The following is a 23,819-nucleotide window of genomic DNA, read 5'->3' as shown; positions in this document are numbered from 1 at the left end:
ATTGGAACCAGAATTATTCTTCCATTCTTCTTTTTACAAATTTTCATGATTAGCTACCATGATTTAGCCCTGGTAGATGAAAGACAGTGGCTTCATCCTTCATGTTCCACTTAGTAGTAATGTCTCTCTATATCATTCCCATTAATCAACATACTGGTCTTAGCATTATTGTTTCAAAGTTGTCTTATATGCAAATTCTTCTAAAGTGGATTGAACCATTATACTTACACAGAGCTTCTCTTTCTCCTATGATTCTTATTGTTTTTCCTACTGTTAACTTATGTACCCTTGGGAAATAATGCACAACACACACACTCACCCACAAAATATATTTCTGAGAACCTTCTTCCCACTTAAAATTGGTTTTAATTTACAGAGCATTTATGAAATTTGAACATAATGTGCTCCAGGAAATGGTTTTTCATGCTTTAAAAAAAATAGTGTGCAGAGGGGTTAGAGTTACATAAGTAAGTTAATGATTACATTATCTATCAAGCATTGTTACCTCCTCTTTTGTTTTTCCCCTGCCATCCCTTTTCTTCTCACAGTCCCAACTCCCCCCACCCTTCCCCAAGTTGTAAATTTTCTACATAGTGTCTTGTTCATCTCATTGTTACAATGGGTCATACTGTATCCATGTTTCAGCATTTTGTTATTTACCTTCCCCTCTCCATATTAGAAAAATTTATATGCAAGGTACAGGTCAATGACATCAAATACAGTGAAAACAGGGGTATACCGTGGAGGAAGAAAATAGAAGAGAAACAAAAAAAATCACATAGTATGTGTTAGATACATTAAAAAACAATAGCAAGAAAGAAGAAAACAAGTTTTGTCCCTATCTTGGGGTCCATTTCACTTAACATCATCTTATATGACCATATGTACTTAGATAATGTTTTATAAGCCATTTAAATATCATATTTCTCCTTACGAATTTTTTTCTGAAACACGTGTTACCTCATGTCCAAAAATATACTTGAGCTATTTCAGTGAGGCCAGAAAACATTCATTTTACCTGGAGAAGCACTATAGATTGTTAATGGAAGTAAGTGGAAAGAACTGTTACTGCAAGTGGAAACTGAATCCAAAAGAGGAATTGAACATAGAGAAATGACAAATTCCAATTATTTTGTGCCGTCCTTTTACTGTACAAGAAAAGAATAGGCTTGAAGTAAATTCTATCCCTGACTTCTTGGAGTGTGATTGCTCTTTACTCATATAAAACCTTTCTGTAAATTTCTAGTTGAAAGTATTACTAAAGAAAGGCCAGAATAGGAAAAATGGAAATAACAATGAGATGTACCAGAATTCATGTTGAAAACAAACTTTACAACTTTGGAGGGGGGGGGGGGTGGCAGTGGGGATGGGGAGGAAAGGGGAAGAGATGGAAAGGGGAAACAAAGGAGGAGGAAACAATGCTTGATAAGAAATGTACCCATTATCTTGGTCATGTAATTGTAAGCCTTCTGTACGGTATTTTCACAATAACAAAAAAGAAAAAGGTGAAAAACAAAACACTCAAACAAAAAAAGTGTTCTACTGCAAAGAAAGAAAGAAATGGTGGTTTTAAAGTGTCTTGTGCATGGATATTTCCCTCCTGAGATGATTCTCTTGTTGCAGAAGTCAGTTGTCCATTCCTTTAGTATGTTCCTGAGTTCTCTATAGTAATAAGGATTCCAAAAAGCAGGATCCAGTAAGTATGATCAACAAAATGATCCTCTTTTCAAACCAGTGCTTTAAGGAAGGTCCCAAAGAAATATGTGGGGTTTTTTGTTTGTTTGTTTGTTTAGTTTGTGCTGGTTGTGGGGCTTGAACTCAGAGGCTGGACCCTGTCCTTGAACAGTTGTCTTTCTTGCCCACTTGCCCCAATGCTTGTACTCCACTACTTGAGACAAAAATCCACTTCTGGCTTTTTTGGTGTTTAATTACAGATAAGAGTTTGACAGACTCTCCTTCCTGGGTTGGCTTTGAACTAAGATTGTAAGAAAGCCAACTGACATCAACTCTAAAGACTTCTCTTTTGAAACAAGAAATATTAGATGAAGTTTATTATAAAGATAATATTTGACAATTTTTAAAAGAAGAGAATACTTTCAGTAAAAAAGGCATATCTTAAATAACTCAGCAAAAGTAGGTGCACTGAATCATTTTAGAATTATATTTTTTTCTGCCTGGAAAGATTACTGTTGACCTTGTTGTTCCTTTTGGGGAAATTCAAAGTCATATTTGCACATTTTAGTTGGTTGTGGGACTTGAACGTTCATCCTGGGCTCTGTCCCTAAGCTATTCAGCTCAAATTGAATACTCTGCCACTTTAGCTTCAGCACCACTTCCTGGTTTCTGGGGGTTAATTGAAGATAAGAATCTCATGGGCTTTCCTGACCAGGCTGACATTGAACCACAATCTTATGGTCTCAACTTCCTTAGTAGCTAGTATTACAGGCGTGAGCCACTAGTGTCTGGCTCATATGTCCATTTAGTGCACTTAATGACACTATGAAGACAAAGAATGGAAATTTGAAGCAAAGGATGACATTGCAACTTTTCAGAAAAATTGAGGTAGTAACAAATAAGTCCTCCTTTTGCATGTTGTTTCATTAATGACTCATGAGCTATGAGACTCTTACATTACCATCCTCCACTGTCTGTGTATGTGAATATAGTATCAGATATTGTTCATATAAAAATAGAGAAAAACTGAGATTTTTAGAAAACAAAGTAGATCACCTATAAAAGAACAGCATAGAAGGATATATCATTTATCACACAGAGAAATAGCCTAAGAGATTTAGAATTCTAAAGGCAATGAGGAATAAGCCTAGTTGATAACAAGTTCTTCAATAACCAAAAATGGTTCCCTAGAAGAGTTTCTGGTATGCGTTAGTTATTATTATTATTTATTCCTTCCATCTGGATTTATTCCTTCTCTTCTGTCAAAACTGTTTTTTACCCTCTGATTGACTTTCTTTTTTATATTCATAAGTTTATTTTTATTGTGAAAATACTGTACAGAGGGGTTAAAATTTCATGAGCAAGGTAATGAGTACATTTATTATCAAGGATTGCTGCCTCATCCTTTGCTTCCCTTTACCATCCCTGCCCACGAATTTCCCCCCAATCCTCCTCCCCCTGCCCTGTGCCAAAGTTCTAAAGTTGCAATGGGAATTTTTAAGATGGCATTACTTTTTCATTCTTTTACTATATATTAAAATTCAGACCAGGTGGTAGAAAAGGAAGTGGAAAACAATACTAAGTCCAGTAAGGCTTACATTCCTATCACATAACTAAGGAAATATAGTGTTACGAGCTGCAGGACTCATAGGACTGTTTTATGTGACATTATTATGGAAAACACTATTAACAGTCATCTCCAACATCCATAGCATTCTGCTTCCACTTTCAAAGTCAAGAGTCAAATATCGTAGCCTTTTTATAGATTGGGTGTGTCCTGGGAAGGAAGAAGGAGGATGTAGAAGGTGATGGTGGAAAAATATGTATATTGGTTCCCTATCCACATTTTTTTGCATTTTTAAAAAGTGCTACTGATGAACTCCCACTTACATCTAATTGCCTATGCTCTCTGCACAAGATGCAGATAAATGAAGACATTTATTCTAGTGGATAGTCACATATATTAACAAAAACAAGTTCTGGAAAAAAAGATAATAGGTAAGAAAATATAAAGTGTTGTCTATAAAATGATTTCCTTTCCTAGCAGAACAAAATGTAGTATTAAAATGCTTACTCCAGCTTTCTAGAGATTTTTTTGCTGCCTCAGTATGCAAATGTTCTCTAATTCCTGTACTAGCCAAGAATAAAAGGCAGGATTTGAAGATCTCAGTACTTTTAGAAACGAAAGTAAATAATATCTTCCTTCCGGAAGTGACATGTTATGGCAAGTATGATTGATTGTATTTTAGTTTCCTTCTTTTTCTTCCTTATGTCAAGTGTTGCATAACTTGGCATGTTACTTTATGTCCTGCTTCAGCTTCCCGTAGGTGAGGTTTATCTCTACTCTGAAGTGTCAAGATAGGTCATGTGACTTACTTCAGGTTACAAATATAAACCATAAAGGGGGAAAGGGTATTTCTAGGGGAAGATTTCTATCTCATTGTCTGTGTCAAACAGCTGACTTGTTTTCAATTAGCTATAAAAATAGCATATTTCCAGAGGGAGTCTTCTTTCAACTTATATACTGGAACAATATAGCATGTAAAATTGAGGCAAAACTCAAATACAGCCACATATATATAACAGGCAGCACTAAGCTAATATTAGAATTTGATATTAAGAAGTTAGTTGCGGGGCTGGGAAGGTGGCTCAGCGGTAGAGTGCTTGCATTGCATGCATGAGGCCCTGGGTTCGATTCCTCAGCACCACATAAGCAAAAAGAAAAGAAAAAAGCCAGAAGTGGTGATGTGGCTCAAGTGGTAGAGGGCTTGCCTTGAGCTGAAGAGCTGAGGGAGAGTTCAGGCCCAGAGTTCAGGCCCCACAACCAGACCCCCCCGAAAAAAAAGAAGTTAGTTGCTTACCATTCTTATATACCTTTATGATAGTTGACGATAGCACATCAGAAATTAACAAATACTAAACAAGAACTAAACAAATAGATAACATTTCCTGTTTGATGCTATTACATATTTTATAAATAAGCATTCTTCATGTGATCACTTGTGGGGTTATCTTTTTTCTTTTTTTAATTTTTATTTATTTTTTATTGTGAAAATACTGTACAGAGGGGTTACAATTAGATGGGCAAAATAATGAGTACATTTCTTATCAAGCATTGTAGCCTCCTCCTTTTTTTCCCCTTCCCATCCCTTCTCAGCATCCCCCACCCACCTTATCCTCCCCCCCACCAAAGTTGTAAAGTTCGTTTTCGACATGACAACTTGTACTTCTCATTGTTGCTACGGGTCCACCTGTATCCTTATTTAAATGACTTGTTTTTCCCCTTCCCCTCCACAAATTATACCGACATCAAATCTAGTGAAAGCAGGGGTTATACTGTGGGGGGGACATACAAAGCAACAAAGAAATAATCTTATAAATGCGTTAGAAACAAATGCATGAAAGAAAAACAAACATTTGAATACATATCTTAGGGTTTATTTTCCTAACATCACCTTATCTGACCTTTTCTGCTTGACTCATACATATACTAGATATTGTAAATAAGGGAAACCATGGGACCTATGTTTCTTTGGGCCTGGCTTATTTCACTTAATATATTTTTTTCCAAGTCTTTCCATTTCCTAACAATTGGGGCAATGTCATTCTTTCTGATGGAGGCATAGAATTCCATTATGTTTTTAATCACTCTAGAGCATGTATCTAAAATCCACAATCATTATCCAAACCTTGTGATTGAGATGAGGAAGAACAAAATATCTAGAATTCTCCTTCTCTTTTCCTCTTCTCCTTTTCCTAGTGTGAATTCTCATCCTTTCTCCAAATTCTCCTATTAATAAAGGAAGAATGACACATTGTGGATATCAAGCAAAAGGCTTCACATCAAGAATTTCATTCATCCAGAAATAGATGAAGTAAATTAGAGTGGCTCAAGGAAGTATAAAAATATGATTTTTTTTCTCTTTCTGGCTTCCACCACAAAGTCTGAACATGACTCTAAATATCTAATAAACCATTTGCCTTGGCTAACTCTTTAAAGCATAGTTTATTTCTCACTGTTTGTTGTCAGTCGTGGGGCTTGAAATCTGGGCCTGGACACTGTCCCTCAGCTCTTCAGATCAAGACTACTGCTCTTCCACTTGGACCACTGCCAATTTTCTGGTGGCTAATTGGAGATTAGAATCTCACAGACTTTCCTGCCTAGGCTGGTTTTGAACCATGATTTCAGCTCTCATACTCCTTAGTAGTTAGGGTTACAAGCATGAGCCACAGGCACCTGGTTACATAATTATGTTTTAACATATTTACATTTTATATTTTACATATTTACATATTCATTCATATGTTCTGTAATGATCAATCTACATCCATTAATTTCTGCATGTAACTTCTATTTTTAGTGAAAATTCTCAAAAACATAGTTTCTGACTGTAATGAAATATCTATTCTTAACTAAAATCACTTTGCTTCTTGTGGTTTACAATTAATATATTTACTTTTATTCATGGATGTCTGCTAATCAAAATTATATAAAACATGAATTGTAATGTGAAAAAAAATCATGGTTCCAGTACTTGTATTAAGAAAATAATTATGTCTTTTGTTTTCAATTATATTTCTGTGGGAGTGTGTAAAATTAATTGATTTAGCTGTTAAAATTGATAACAGTTACATTATATCAAGATGATTCAAACTTGTATTTGAAAATTTCACACTTAACACAAATATACTTCAACTTTCTTCTAACACATACTTAAAATAACAGTAAACCAAAGGTTGGTGTTAGCCGTTTATGTGTAGAATCTTAGAAACTCGGGAGGCTAAAACCTAAAGATTTTGGTTCAATGTCAGTCCAAACAGACAAAAATATGAAAACTTATCTCCAATTATCCAGCAAGAAGGAGAACATGAGGATGTGGCTCAAGGAATAGAGTGTCATCAGCCATGAGCAAAAAATACAAGGGAGCCCATTAAACATTTAGCTCAAGCCCTAAAAATTGCATATACACACAAGATAACAACAAAAACGTTCTATGGATATCAATAATGAAGACAAAATAGTAGGAAAAATCATGAGAAATGTATAATCAAATTTGAAGACAGAAATCATTTGACAGAATTTTGATTCATGAGAGGGAAAAGTCGCAGTTTCATTTCTACAATCTCTTCCTAGTCATTTGCTTGAAACCTGGCTATTGGGTAATGTGAAAGGGCAGATTGGATTACCTGACATAGCAGACATTCCTGTGACTATGCACCATCCCACTCTGCAATCATGTAAAATCATGCTTGTTAATTTAAATAAAACCTCATGTTAGAGATCATTCCACACAGACCGGGGTCCTTAATTTGAGGCTTCAGACCAGTGCTTTTGTTTATAACCATTCCTGTTTTATTCCCCTTCCCTGGTGCAGATATACCTTACTTAGCTGGTACCAAGCCAAGGCTTTGAACTAGACCCCCCTACCTTAATTCCTCCTTTCTCCAGTTACAATTCATTTCACATGCTACCTCTGTCTTAGCATTAGCTGTTTTCATTCTAATCCCAACCAGAAAACTCTTGTATTCATGTCAACCCACTATAAATAACCTAGATAGAAAAGGGAGTAAGGATTTAGTATTGGGTGAGGCTTTCATCTATAGCTTTGCATCCAAATAAATCTGTGCTACACTATGTCTTTTTTCTTCATTTCTTTTGAGTCTGACAAATAATTGATTTGGTTTGATGTAATCCCATTTATCCAAAATTACATTGGAATTTTTGACCAGTGCCAAGGAGCCCTCCTGTTTCCCCAAACTCTTCCTGTAACAATCTCAATGTATCTGGACTTACATTGAGGTCTTTGATCCATTTGGAATCAATTCTGGTGCAGACGGATATATAACGATCTAACTTCAGTTTTCTGTGTGCAGACAATTCTACCAGAACTCTTTTTTGAAGAGGCTGTTTTTCTTCCATCCTTCATTTCTGCTTCCTTATCAAAGATTATATGCCAATTTCTGGGTCTTCAATTCTGTTGTATTGTTGGAATTCTGTGCTTTCATTGGAAAGAATGGCATTACCCCATTCTTGAAGAAATGGAAAGCCTGGAAAAAAATGATATTAAGTGAAATAAGCCAGATCCAATTCAATATATGCTGCATGGTTTCCCTCATTTGTAATAACTAGACATGTCCATATATCTACAAGTTAATCCAATAGATAGTAAAAGACAAATAATTACAATTGGACATGCTTAACTAACAGCACTCTAAGCATTCACATGGCAAGAACAAGGGAAGCTATTCTTAGTAGAGGATCACAATGGCTCAGTAGCTCTGTGTATATGACCATATAAATGTTTCTTATTGAAATGAACTCTAAGAATCAATCATACATGTGAAATACATATATTGCTATATAATTTAAAAAGATGTCATAAAATAACCGACTTCTCTGTAAACTTAAAACCAAAATTCTAAGTTTAGAAGATAAAATTGAGGAAAAATTTCAACACATAAACTAAAATACATAGGGGGAAAGGTAGGAGAGAAAAGATAAGATGAAAAGTAGAATAGATAGCTATTGAAGAATTCATAAACAATTTCTAAAACTATACAAGAGACCTGCAGGTACAGCTCAGTTGTAGAACTAGACTAATATATATATATATATATATATATATATATATATATATATATATATTAGTCTCTCTCTCTCTCTATATATATATATGTACAAAGCCATGGGTTCAATCACCATGAAGGCGTAATAATAAGCTAATAAATAGTAGTAATAAAATAATTACTTGAAATAAATACTTTCATATTAGAGAGGCCTGAATCTAAAAACAGTAAACAAAATACTCTCAATTCTTGTACCCAATGACATGAAACTACAAGAATGAAGAGTAAATAGTTGCCTTTTTTATCCTTTCCTTTCCTTTTCTGTTGTCTTCTTTTCTTTTCCTTTGGCACTACTGGTGCTTGACGTTGCTAAGGCTTTAATCACTTTATATTATTTTTCAGGCCAAGCCTCCCTTAAGCAAAGATCTCTTTCCTATGGCTTCCACAAATGTGAGATAACAGGGAAATTACCCTATATCTAGCTTTCTTTGTTTTTAGTTTCTCATGAATTTTCTTTTGTCAGAACTGGCTCTGATATCAGTCTTCTAAATCTCTGCCTTCCAATTATCAAGGTATATTTCAAGCTTGATCCCCATTTATCAATGTAACTTCTGTTTTCTATATTTCATTAAGTTTTATTGAGGTTAGTATGGATCTTTATGATCTTAGAAGAACACAGAGAAATCTTTTGAATACTTTTCCAATTTATTTTAATATTTCTAGTATGATATCACAAGTGGGACACTAATATTTCACAAGTACCTTATGAATGCTTCAGTTATTTTAATTATTTTCTAAATTTATTAAGTCCAATATAATTTTTATCAACTCTATATGAATATACCATATTTACAGATACGTTTCTTTACCAAAAATTAGTCTGTCTCATGCTTCCCTTTTTATAATGAAACCCACTACTTCTCATTCTCCCATCCCAAACCTGTTTCATCTTGGCAAACAACACATTTTTTTCTTTCTGACTTCTTGATCATGTAATAACTAAGCTTTTAAGATTGAATTCAAATCTATGGTAGATTATTCCCAGTTATTTTATGCTTTAATATTATACTGTATTCTCTCGAGTTGCTTTTTGTTTCTGTTATTAGAGAATGTTGCACAATTCATTTCCCACTCACTTGAAGAAAGCTTGAATTGATTTCCATTTCTTCGACTAGAGTACATAATGCTGCTATAATCCTCTGTGTTTTGGCTTTTGGGTGAATGTTACATTTTATTTCTATGAGACAAATCCTGAAGAGCTCAATTCCTGTGCTATACTGTGGGTATTTGCATATTCTTCATTCTAGGAACCTGCCAAAACATTTTCAGGAGTGTCTTTCCCATTTGACATTCCTGCCAGGATCCAGTTTCTCTGTTTCTTGGTAGCGTTCAGTATGGTCATTATTGTATTATGTGAAGTAATACTCATACATGACTTGTGATGTCATTTTAGTTTTAGTGTGCATTTATTTGATGACTGATGATGCTTCTCTTGTGTTTATTTTTCACAACATGTATTTTGGTGGTTTATACTTGGTGTTCCTTTTAAAATTGTTTTGAGAGTCCTATACAGAGTCTAGATTTGAGACGTTCTTTAGGTACAGGATTTGCAAATATTTTATCTTTGACTATGGATACCCTTCATCATAATCAACATCATCATCATCATCATCATCATCATCATCATCATCATCATCATCATCATCATCATCACTACTATTACTTTTGTACATGCATGTATGCTCCTGGGGCTTGAACTCATGGTCCCTGAGATTTCTTGCAATTTGTTAACAATTTACCATTTGAGTCATGCCGCACTTATAGCTTTTTTGCTGTTAATCAGAGGTAAGATTCTCAGGGAGTTTCTTTTGTGGGCTGCCTTCAAACAGCAATACACAAATCACAGCCTCCCAAATAGCTAGGATGAGATACATGAGCCCCCAACTTCCAACTTCTATTCACTACTTGCATATGAGCTTTCAAAGACCAAATTATTTTACACTTGTATTGAGTTCTGCTATATCAAGTTTTCCTTTCCTGTAATTTTAATGCCAAATTTAAGAGTGCTTCATCTCCAAAATTGTCGACATCTTTCTTTGCTTTACATTTACATCACTCTTTTTGTTTTATATGCCACATTTTAATCCTGCTTGAAGTTAACATTTGAATAAATTATGTTTAAGTCAATGTTCACTTTTTAATTCCCCCCAATACGGTCTACCTTATCACCACTTATTAAAGAGAATTTAATTCCACCAATGTTTTCTTTTACCACTTATTAAATATCCCTTGATAATATTTATATTGATCTAATCTGGTGCCCTACAGACCCATTGAGCTGTATAATCTTCCCTTACAAATATAACAATTTTACACTTTCAGTTTTAATATTGGATAGAGAAATATATTCCAGTTTATTTTCTTTGTCAGTGAGCCAAAAATAGCTGGTCAGGTGTTTTTAGAAATTGTCATAAACTTATAAATGAAACTGTGAATCTGGGCAGTGTTGCCTAATGCTTATGATCCTAGCTCCATAGGAGGCTGAGATCTGAGGATTGTGGATCAAAGCCAGCTGAAACAGGAATGTCCGTGTGACTCTTATGTCAAATTAACCACCAGAAAACCAGTAGTGACACAGTTGCTCAATGAGTAGAAAACTCACTTTAAACTGAAGAGCTGAGTGAGAGTGCCCAGTACCAGATTTCAAGCCCAATGGATGACCAAAACAAAGGGGAGGGGACAGTTTATATCTTTTTTCAATTGTATCATCCAATCCACAAGAATGATATATCTCTATTTGTTTAGATTTTTGCTTTTATGTTCAGCATTGTATAATTTTCAATGACAGAGGGTGAACAACACTATAATACATTTTGACATGTGTGAAGATAGCACAAAGAAGTTCACAGAAAACAGTTGAAAAATAAGGGGCAATGGGAATGAAGAAAGTCAGAAACAAGTTAATCAGGCCTTTGATCAATATGTGAGTGTGTAAAATATTTCAATAAGATTGCCTTTTACAAATAATATACACCAATTAATAAATATCTTCTAAAGGCATTGATATTCATGTATGACATAAAGTATAAATACAGATTCTGTGGTGAAATGAAAGATAGATGAGAAAATACATACTTATATTAATTGTGTAAATGAACTAAGAAATTTGGTCAACATCCTTAGGGCTCATGCCTCAAAGGAATAGAAAGTTATTGGTATCTAAGATAGTAGTAAAATGTTATACTTGAAACAATTTAATTTATAAAATCTGCTTTTTATCCCAAAATAAACAGCATGTAATTAACCGTTTAGTAAATGCAAGTTTGCAATTTTCACTTATCTGCATGTTCTCCATGCATGAATGAAACCAACAAATGAAGGGTCAGAAATAACCAGGTGAATCTGTTTGCCTATGTATTAAATATGTACACTAATGTTTTTCTCATTTTTTATGCATCATCAAATATCTATTTGCAAACATTGTACATTTAATTCTAATATTCAAAAAATTGATGTAACCAAAGGATGTCAATATATTTAAAAATGAATACTAGTATTTATAGTGCTATTAATATTACAGTTTTCATGTTATATTAATTATAATAAATTTTATTATGTATTTTATCAGAGAAATTATCATCCTCTGATTGTGATGTCTGTGGGAGTCCTAATAACAGACCGGAATTACAATCAAGGACATCTAAATTTGTTGGCTCAAATGAATATTTCTGACAGCAAATAACTCATCGGAGATTATTCAAACACATCAGAAGGGCCTTAGAAAGGCTGTACCACATATAAATGATTACCTATGATGTGATTCAAGAACCACTAAGCAATCATACTTCACTTTGCCATCACTATAATTATTCCCATTGTAAGAAGAATCATTCACATAATTCACATGATATAAACTTGTCCTTAACTTATTATCTTCTATGAAATAATATCCAAATGACGCACCACACTGAGTAAAAGAAAAAGTTGCAAAGTGCATTGGACGATGTAACTCCTTCCAGATACACATGTTGAAAATCTATTCTCCTGTCTGGTGACATTAGAAACATCCTTTCAGAGATGACCCTGCAATAATGATCTTGATAAAAGAAGTCCAATATAATTACTCTGCCATGTGAAAGTCCAGCAAATAAATTTTAATGAACCAGAAAGCAGGCCCCCATAAAGCAAGGAATTGCTTTGAATAACCATTTTTATAATCAATATTCAACCTTCTGGAGTATGGATAATATACTCCTGATTTTTTAAGTCACTTTGAAATATTCTCTTATAACAGCCCAATGGCTGACATGAAGCAAAGTAGTTTTGATTCTAATTTCACAAATTCTGATAAAAAAGATTCATAATATTTAATTATTTAAATTTTTTCTCCAAACTACCAGGTTAAAAATAATTTTAAATGTGAATTTAATTGAGGTTCAATTCTCTATTCAACTATCATAATTTTTGAATACTTTTATCTTTAATTATTTGTACAAAGGAGTTGCCATTCTCTGAAATAGTTTATGCATACAGTGCATCTTGACCAATGTCACCCCTTTTAACATTCTCATCCACATCTCCCAATCAACCCCAATCCTTATGTATCCCAATATTATGTTATGGAATTACTTGCCATTTAACAAAGCAGTTTATGTGTACAGTGCACTTAGAATTGTGTTACCATTTCAAAATCTTCACTCCATTTCACACTACCCTTTCCTTTGTGTATTCCAATTCTGGGCACTATACAAGCGATTCTTGCCTGTATTCTATCCTTTTTCCCTTCAATTTCCTACCCCTCTCACTTTTCCCCCACTTTCCTCTCCTGTACACATTTACTGGTATTTAATTTGTTGGGCTTTGACTTAGTCTTTTAAGAGAATTATTGTATTTTCACTCTCCATGGACTCTGACACTTCAGATAATTCATTTGTACATCCTTGCATACCATCCAGTGTGTTTACTTTTACATTTATAGGCACTTTCTCTGTACCACAAATGAGGAAAATCATGTAACCTAAGTTTCTCTGGGTCTAGTTTATTTCACTTAAGATTAATATTTTGTCTTTCACTTTCGTTAAGAATGGGGAAATATTATTCTTTCTGATGGATGAACAGAAGTACATTATGTATGTATAGCTGTATGTTTGTATGCATATATATGTATATAAACACATACACACTTGTAAACAGGATTCAATAAAATAAAATATATATAAATTTATATATATATACATATATATATATATATATTTAAATTCTTGATCCCTTTTTACAATGAGAGGCATGTGGGTTGATTCCATATTTTGGCTACAGAAAATAATGCAACAATTAACATGATTGTGCTGGCAGCTTCAGTGTGGTTTTATTTCTACTCTATTGGATAAATGCCTGTAAATGGAATTTCTGGATCATAAGTAGCTCTCTATTCAGTTTTGTGAGCAACTTCCATGGTGTTTCCCAAACTGCTTGAAGAATATTACATTCCTACCAACAGTTTAATAGAGTTTCCTTTGGTCGACATCTCTATCAGTATCTGTGATTGTTCATTTTTTCAAAAGACATTGTAACAGGGGTGAGATGAATCTCAGTGTTGTTTGGATTTGCATTTCTTTTATGGAGAGAGATATGTCTATTTGTCAATTTTCTTCTGAGAAGTTTCTCTTTAAGTGTTTATCCCATATATTAACTGGGTTCTTGTTTATTTTAGGGTTTATTTTCGTTGGGTTTAATTTTTTATCTTTAAATATGGGTTATGTTTGAAAACCCTTGTCTGATGCTTAGGTAGTAATAATCTTCTTCCAGGTGCCTCAGTGGTAGAGCACTTGCCTAACATGCATGAGGCCCTGGGTTCGATTCCTCAGCACCACATAAGCAAAAAGAAAAAAAAAATAATGTTCTTCCATTCTGTTGTATTAGAATGTGCCTCTAATTCTACAATTAAACACACTTGGAAGGTAAAGGAGAAACCATTACACTTGGACATGATAAATTATATAGGATTCTAAACATTTACATACTAAGATCTAAGGAGGATGCCCTTTGGAGAGGATCACAAAGGCTCAATAGCTATATCAATATTATCATATAAAATAATGTTCATCCAAATGATCTCCAGGAAATGGTTTTATTTATTATTTTGCTTTTTCCCTTCTGCCTTCTGTTGCTGTTTTCTGTTTCTACACCTTAGGTCGTATATGTCAGTTTGGAAAGGGCAATAGGGAACACAGACATAGTGGGACAAAGAGTCAACAAATGCAGCAGTGCAACTCAATAGACACTACATTGAAAATGAACTATACAACTTGTGGGGGAGGGAGGTTGGAAGGGAAAAACTGGGAGAACATTAGGGAAGACGTGCCACTGTTCAAAAAGAAATGTGCTCATTATCTGACTTATGTAATTGTAACAATTCTATACATCAACTTTACAAATGAAAAACCGACTTCGTAAACAGGCCTCAGTAGCTATACTAATATTGGATATAATAGGTTTTAAATTCAAGTGGTATGAAAGTAAAAAGAGACAAAGAAGGACATTAAATATTGATAAAGAGAACTATCCATCTGGAGATATAACAATTCTAAATATTAATGCCCTGAATCCTAGAGATCCCAAATTCATCAAACAAATGCGAATTGACATAAAAACATGCATACATCCAAACACATTGTTGGTTGCTTGAACACATCATTCTTACCTCTGGACAGGCCATCCAGGTCAAAACTTAGCAAAAACCTTCAGAACTAAATAACTGCATTGACAAGCTATACCTAACAGATATCTACAGAATATTTTACCTAGCAGAGTCACAATATATATTTCTCTCAGCAGCCCATGGAATGTTGTCCAAAATAGATCATATCGTAGATCACAAGGAAAATATGTGAAATTTAAAAATAAAAATGAAGTTATTCCTTGCATCCTGTCAGACCACGATGGGACCAAATTAGATCTCAACATCAAAAGGCATCACAGAAAATTGCGAAACTCACAGAGACTGAATAACACATTGCGAAATCATCAATGAGTCACTGAAGAAATATGGAGGGAAGTTCCAGCATTTATGGAATTCAGTGCAAGTTAACACACAAAATTCTACCTGCTCTGTGACACAACAACACAGGTAATACTCAGAGGAAAATTTATAGATTTGAGTATGTGAATTTCCCGTTCTTTTTGATATTTCAAATGGCTTAGAAGTAACATAAGAAATAATTCAAGTTGTTAAGAAAATTTAATATAGAATAAGGAAACAAATACGAGTCAACTCCATAGCATAACCTTTAGGAAAAATTAATTAAGAATATGGCATGTCCTTTGTAACTTAATATTAGACATTAGGGCAAATGTCAGAAACACTCTACAAGAAGCAAACAGAAGTCTTTGATAAGGTATATTAAAGACAAGTAATTTCACCTACATTTTGTATTTTATGACAGCATATTTTTGTTTGCTAATCAGAGAAACAAAAATATTTTTAAATATGATATGAAAAATGCATCATCATGAATGAATGAAATCAGGGAATAGAGAGCTCAGGAGCTGGGTGGTTCTGTTAAATATTCTCCTTTTTTAATGATCAGGTGTTTTTGCATGTTTGGAACTATAAATTTATTTTATGTCTGGGCAAGAAAGTTTGATTATTAGATCATTGTCTGAGACCCAATATCAGGAACCTAACTCGAGTTAGAGTGGTAAATATGTGTGTGTGTGTGTGTGTGTGTGTGTGTGTGTGTGTGCGTTTGTGTGTGAGTGTGTACATGCCTGCAAGCATGTATTTAGAAGGAAGAATCTTCTTTCCATCACGATATATACTTAATTGTATTAGTTATACTACATTAATGACAGCAGATAAAGGTAATTAACATTTTATGCCATATGTTTATGTCCTATGATTGCATGAACAAACTAAAAAGTTATGTTTGAAGTATGAGCTTTATGAAAGGTCAGCTGAAAGTACAAACATTTGCAATCTTGAGAAAGATGTCAATGGGAATGATTTCATTGTAGACCAATTTTAGACAACACTTGAAAGGATATGTAATCCAATATGAAAATTCAATATTTATTTATCTTTCCTTAGCTACACTATTCTATAAATTTGTAGGAAAACCAGTTAAAGTTGTGGACTGATTCTAATGTACACAATATACTGTGTTTATGTAGAGAATTTGAGTATCCAAAGTTTTAATATGCCTGTGGTCCTAAAACCAATACCTTATTGATATTGAGTGATAAATACAACTTCATATAAGTACAGAAGTTTTCCTTGTATCTTTTTAATATATATTTTTATTGTAAAGATACAGTACAGAGGGGTCACAGTTACATAACTAAGGTAATGAGTCCATTTCTTACTGAATATTTTTAAGCCCTCCTTTGTTTTTCCCCTCCCATCCCTTCCCTTTACACCTCCCCAACCCCTCCTCCACCATCCCTCTGATAGTGTGTCTTGTCGATATCATTGTTACAATGGGTCAATCTGTATCTTTTCCATTTATTTAAATGAAGAAATAATGGTTTGATTTAATCTGATTCTACTTGGGTAGACAGAAATAAAATCACTCGCCAAGTTCAAAAGCACATAAATGAAACGCACATCATTTTTTGTCAATTGCTTTAATTGTGTTCTACATATTTATTGACAGGTTACAAATTATTTTCAAATTTTAATACATTAAAAATACTTACTTTTTTTCTTATTTTCTTGGTCAAGAAATCAGCAAGACCTCAGTCAACATTTCTCACATAGGACTTTTCACATGTGTTGGTTAAATGTTGGCCTGAGCTCCAGTCTTCTGAGGACTCACTCATGTGCTTAGGAAATGATGGTGGCTGTTGGAAAAGAGGTCAAGGAAGGATGCCATTTAAAGCCTTATAACTTTATTCTATACCAGGATATTCTCCTGCTGCTTTGGTTGTTGAGAGTGTCTACAAGAGCAAGCATTCCATGCGAAGCAGGGAGTCAGCATATGACCTTTACTTACTGAGATTTCTGATTAACTTGTTATCACTTGTACTGAACTTTGCAAGTCAATTTGTCAAAACCTACCAGTTTTAAGAGATAAGAGGAGTGGTAAAAGAACTCTTAGAGACAAATACATCTTCAACATATTTTGTTCCAAGCATTCCATCTAAGGCATATTCAGCAAGTAGTGAAATTTGTGTTGGCTGTGACTATGTGTCTTTCTCCAGGTGTGCATGTATACATGTGTAAATGTATGTATGTATTTGTGTATATAGTAGCATAAATGTGTACATATATAATGGCATATACACATATATATGCATATACAAATATATATATATATATATATAGTGCATATATATGAAATGTTCAGTGACTTAATCTCTAGTTCCCAGCACCTTGCCATTCTCACAAATTGTTCATGATAAACTACTATGAGGATCTGTGCTCTATGATGGGCATCCTTTGTAGTTACTTCCCCCATTACCTTGTTCTTCATCCCTGTGAACAACTTCGGTCTAATTTCCATAGGATAGATTTGTTTTCATTACATGTATTTCCTTACTGATAATAAAATAAAAATGATGTTTTTAAAAGAAAAAGGACATTTAGGTCACAGGTTAAAAGTATCTTATCTGTCCCAATGATTCCTATGAGATAAAATATATAATATTTTATATAAAATATATAAAATTTATAATAGTAGTAAAAGTGAAAGGGAATTCTTGTCATTTAGAATGGCAAAGAATAATATCACGTCACTGTTACAACTCTCGAAGAATGCAAGGATAACTGATGGTCCCTATCATGTTCCCCCAAAACCAGTGGATCCTGAAGTATAATAGTAGACCAGCAGAAATTCTAAGTAGAAGACATGGAGCCAGAAAGAGAAAGAGAATGAATGAGAAAGAAAAAAAGACAGAAAAATATCATAATACTGAAAGTGCATAACAGATAAGCAAGAGTTGTATGAGAATATTCATACTGCTATCTTTAGACCCTAAATGTACATTTGTTGGTATCTGATGTATGATAACATATCAACATAAAATGGAAAGTGATTTTGATAAAAAATAAAAATGACTAAGAAGAAATTATAAATGCAAAAACAATCTGCACAGAAGCAAACTCTCAGAGATATTTCATGACTTTGAAAAGGATAAAGTGGCCGTAGTTAATATAAATTTCGAAGTACAACAATTCACAAAAATATAAAAAGAGCTGGGTGCCTGTGGCTACTGCCTGAAATTCTAGCTACTCAGGAGGCTAAGATTTGAGGATCATTGTTCAAAGCCAGCCCAGGCAGGAAAGTCCATGAGATTCTCATCTCCAATAAACCACTAGAAAACTGGAAGTGGCTCTGTGGCTCAAGCGGTAGAGGGGTCGCCTTGAGCTGAAGATCATAAGGACAGTGCCCAAGCCAATAGTTCAAGCACCATATCAGACTATAGATAGATAGATAGATATAGATATATATTCATATTCATATATTTTATTTTATAACCCAAAGCAGAAAGCAAATAATTTTTAGATTATTTTTTAAAACACAGTCTCTCAGGATCTGGGAAGGTTGCTCAGTGGTAGATTACTTGTCTTGCATGCATGAGGTTCTGGGTTTAATTCCTCAGCACCACATAAGTAGAAAAAGATGAAAGTGGCGCTGTGGCTCAGGTGATAGCAGTAGCCTTGAGCTGAGGAAGAGTACCCAGGCCCCGGAGTTCAACCCCAATGATCAACAAAATCAAAATATAAAACAAAACAAAACAGAGTCTCTCACATTTGTGGCTTCAACTCTGTAATACCGCTGCTTCAGCCTAGGGCTAAGATTTTAGGTGTGGACATTTATCAATACTCCTGATTCACACTTTACTTGAAGATTTTTTAATACATATTTTGTTCTTAATTTTCCTCTTTATAAATTCACATGCACCTATAAAAAATGGTTTTGCCAACCCAGTAACCTTCTCAAAGTATCTCCTGATGACGACTTACAAAAAGTTGTATTATGTTACAACAAGGGAAACAATGCTACAAATAAAGAAAGCCAATGATTAAATATTAATGATTAATAAAATAAAAAAACAAAACAATTACCAGTTTTTTCAGTATTTGATGGTGTACTACATATTAGGTTTTACTATTTTCTCATATTCCTGTATATTTAAAACTGGCTAAGATTATGATGTTCAACAAGAATTTTATAGGCTATGTGTAGTCTTTAAAGTTACCCACTAAGATGACTATGACTCATCTCATGATTTTTATATGGCTTATATCATCATTTGTTCCTCGCTAAAATATAAAGTAAGGAAGCCCTAAAGTTTTAACATAAACTGTGTAGTTAACAAAGTCTTAACTCTTCACTCGACTTCTTTACACAAAGACTTTGCAACTTCTCATTAGTAAAGTTTCTGAAAATGAACATACTTAGTAGTATGTCTGCTACCGTCAATCTTAAATACTTTATAGAAAAGTTTTATGACCTGCCAAACAGTCCTAATTATCGCATATATAAGCAAATTCCCAAAATTAAATATATTTAAAACTTTAAAATTTTTAACAAACCTTACCACTTGCTGCAGTGTCCATTAAGACAGGTGCTTGTATAGAATAATTGAATTTCTCCTCCTACACATCTCTTGAACAATAAATATCTGGACTTATTTTGTTTTTGTCATGTCAATCTTGCCTTTATTCTTACATGGTTCTAAATATCACGACTTACTTTTTGATGAATTGTCTAGTTTCAGAAAATCGTACTTTCTCTCAAATCTCACATATATCCAAAGGCATTAATTGTTTGGGACTTTATCACACTAGATAGATCAACTCGGCAAAAACTCAACAGAGAAACTGCAGACCTTAACAATTGCATAGATCAACTAGATTTAACAGAAATCTACCGAATATTTCACCCAGCAGCATCAGCATACACGTTCTTCCCAAGAGCACATGGAACATTTTCCGAAATAGAACACATTTTAGGTCACAAACCAAACTTGTAAAGAAACATTGAAATATTGAAGTTATACCTTGCATTCTCCCAGATGACAAGGAAAAAATTGAACTCAACACCTAAAGCCACCAAAGAAATTCCTGTAACAAGTGGAGCCTGAACAACACACTGTTGAGCCACCATTGGGTCATGGAAGAGGTTAGAAATGAAATTCAAGTGTTTATGATATTCAACAAAAATGAACACACAAACTCCCAGCTCCTCTGGGAGAGAGCAAAGGCAGTACTCAGAGAAAAATTTATAGATTTGAGTTCCTACATCAACTAACTGGAGAGATCTAAAACCAATAATTTAATGAGACATCAAGCATCCTTGAAAAAGAGCAGCATGATAAACCCCAATCCAGGAGATGGAAATAAATAATCAGAATTAAATGAATTAAAATCCAATAACAACATAGAACAAATAAAAAAAAAAAAACAAAGAGTTGTTTCTTCGAAAAAATTAACAAAATTGAGAGACGGTTAGCAAATCTTCTTAGAAAAACAAGAGAACACACCCAAATAAACTCAGAGAAGAGAATGGAAACATCACCACAGAAACAAACATGATTCATAACATTATAAGGAAATACTTCTCAAAACTTTATGCTAATAAGTTTGAGAACTTGGCAGAAATAGGCCTTTTCCAAGCAAATATGGACATGCCAAAACTGAAACAAGATGAGTCATGCCATCTTAACAGGCCCATATCAAGCCTTGAAATAAAAACAGCCATAAGAGACCTCCCATCTAAGAAAAGCCCAGGACCAGATGGTTTTAGAGCAGAATTCTACAAGGCCTTCAAAGCAGAGCTCACACCAATACTCCTCCAACTCTTCAATGAAATAGAAAGAGAAAGTTCACTAGCAAACTCATTCTTTGAAGCCATAATCACCCTCATCCCAAAACCAGGAAAGGACTAATTAAAGAAAGAGAACTATAGACCCATTTCTTTGGTGAATATTGATGCAAAACTTCTGAACAAAATGTTGGCAAATTGACTTCAGCAATTACGCCAATAAATTATACACCATGATCAAACAGGATTCAATTTCAGGGATGCAAAGGTGGTTCAATATTCACAAATCAATTAACATTATTCATCACATCAACAAGAACAAGGATAAGAACCATATGGTTATTTCAATAGATGCAGAAAAAGCATTTGACAAGATCCAACACCCCTTTATGATGAAGGTTCTGGAAAAATTAGGAATCCATGAAACATTCTTCAATACAATAAATGCTGTATATGACAAACCTACAGCCACCGTTATACTCAATGGTGAAAAACTAAAGCCAATTCCTTTAAAATCAGGAATAAGACAAGGATGTCCACTCTCTCAACTGCTCTTCAATCTAGTATTAGAATGCCTAGCTACAGCAATAATACAAGATGCTAACATAAAGGGGATCCAAATAGAGAAAGAAGAAGTAAAACTCTCCCTCTTTGCAGATGACATGATTTGTATTTAAAGAATCCCATAGACTCCACTCCCAAATTACTCAAGCTGATTCAAAACTTTGGCAAAGTAGCAGGGTATAAAATTAACCTTCAAAAATCAATGGTTTTTATGTATGCCGATAATGAGAAAAGAGTGGCTTGAATAGCAAAGTAACTCCATTCATAATAGTCTCACAAAAAATGAAATATCTAAGAATTAACTTTACCAAAGAATTGCAGGACCTCTATGATGAAAACTTAAAAAACCAGAAAAAGGAAATCAAAACAGAACTTAGAAAGTGGCAAAAAACATGCATGCTCTGTGATTGGAAATATCAACATCTTGAAAATGGCAATACTTCCCAAGGCTATCTATAAATTCAATGTGATACCTATTAATATTCAAACTTCATTTTTCAAGGAAATAGAACAGGCAATCCAAAAATTCAAACGGAACAATAAAAAACATGGAGTAGAAAAAAACGATATTTAACAGAAAGAACAGTGCTGGAGTAATATCAATATGAAATTCCAAAATCTACTACAAAGCCATAGTAAACAAAACAGCTTGGAACTGGCACAAGAACAAACCTCGGGACCAATGGAATAGAATTGAAAACCCAGAAAAGTACCTACAGACCTGTAGCCATCTAATATTCGATAAGGAATCTAAAAAATAGAACAGAAGAAAGACAGCCTCTTCAGTAAATGGTGCTGGCACATTTGGTTAACTACTTGTAGAAAACTAAAGCTATATCCTTATATATCACCCTGCACAAGAATCAACTCCAAATGGAACAAACACCTCAGAGTTAAAACAGACAGTCTAAAAACATTACAGGATGCAATAGGAGAAACTCTAAGTCTCCTTGCACATCCCAAAATTTTCTTAATAGAGACTCAGAAACACAACAAATCAAAAAAAGTTGGACTTATTGGATTGCATGAAATTGCAGAGCTTCTGCATGGCAAAGGACATAGCTAGCAAGATCAATAGAAAACGCACGGATTCGGAGATCTTCATTAGCCATACAACGGACAAGGGTCTCATATCTAAAATATGCCTAGAACTCAAAAAACTATGTTTTCATAGCATTATTTACCATAGCTAAGATATTGAACCAACCCAGTTGCCCCTCAGTGTATGAATGGATCAAGAAAATATGGTATATATACACAATGGAACGCTTTGCTTCCATCAGAACGAATGACATTGTCCCATTTGTTAGGAAATGACAAGACTTGGAAAAAAATATGTTAAGTAAGCCAGGCCCAGAGGTCCTATGGTTTCCCTTATTTGCAATAACTAGTATATGTCTGAGTCAAGCAGGATAGGTCAGATAAGCTGATGTTAGGGAAATATACCCAAAGGTAAGTATTCAAATGATTTTTCTTTAATCCAATTGTTTCTAATATATTTATGAGATGATTTCTATGTTGCTTTGTATGTCCCTCCCCCAAGGTTTAACGCCTGCTTTCACTGTATTTTATGTTGGTATAATTTTTGGAGGGGAAGGGAAAAATATCATTTAAATTGGGATACAGTTGGACCCATTGCAACAATGAGATATACAAGTCGTTATGACGTAAAACGAACTTTACAACGTTGATGGGGGAGAGGATCAGGTGTCAGAGCTAGTGGGAGTTTGGGAAGGGAGAGGAAGGGGAAACAAAAAGGAGGCAACAATGCTTGATAAGAAAGGTATTCGTTATTTTGCCCATGTTATTGTAACTCCTCTGTACACTATTTTCACAATAAAAAGAAAGAAATTGAATTACACTTCATATATAAAAAATGTTCTGTGCTCAATTCAGCAGGAAATACACTAACATTGGAACAATACAGAGAAGATTAGAATGGCCCCTGTTCAAGGATGACATGCAAATTCTTGAAGTGTTCCATATTTTTACAACAGGTGCTGGAGGGTATGTTGACAGAAGGGAACCCTATCGAATCCTTGGTGGGAGTGTAAACTTGTTCAACAACTTTGGAAAGCAGTATGGAGGTTCCTCAAAAGGCTCCACATAAAGCCCCCCATGACCCAGCAATCCCACTTTTGGGCATTCACCCAAATGATCACAAACAAGACCACAATAAAACTAACAGCACAACTATGTTTACTGCAACATTATTTACGATAGCTAAGGTATGGAACCAATTCCGAT

The 23,819-nt window shown here is 34.1% G+C and overlaps 1 non-coding gene across 1 annotated transcript; it reads left to right on the top strand.

The window, feature by feature from the left end:
• The first annotated feature begins 23,451 nt into the window (after positions 1-23,451).
• On the top strand, positions 23,452-23,562 carry LOC122126365. The gene has a single exon (XR_006150906.1). It is a non-coding gene; the product is annotated as a U6 spliceosomal RNA (small nuclear RNA).
• The last annotated feature ends 257 nt before the right edge of the window (positions 23,563-23,819 follow it).

The sequence above is a fragment of the Dipodomys spectabilis genome, unplaced genomic scaffold, assembly GCF_019054845.1.
Source record: "Dipodomys spectabilis isolate Male_0828 unplaced genomic scaffold, ASM1905484v1 ptg000276l, whole genome shotgun sequence".
NCBI lineage: Eukaryota > Metazoa > Chordata > Mammalia > Rodentia > Heteromyidae > Dipodomys > Dipodomys spectabilis.
The sequence above is the reverse complement of the archived record's forward strand: the minus strand, read 5'-3'. Positions and strand labels throughout refer to the sequence as shown.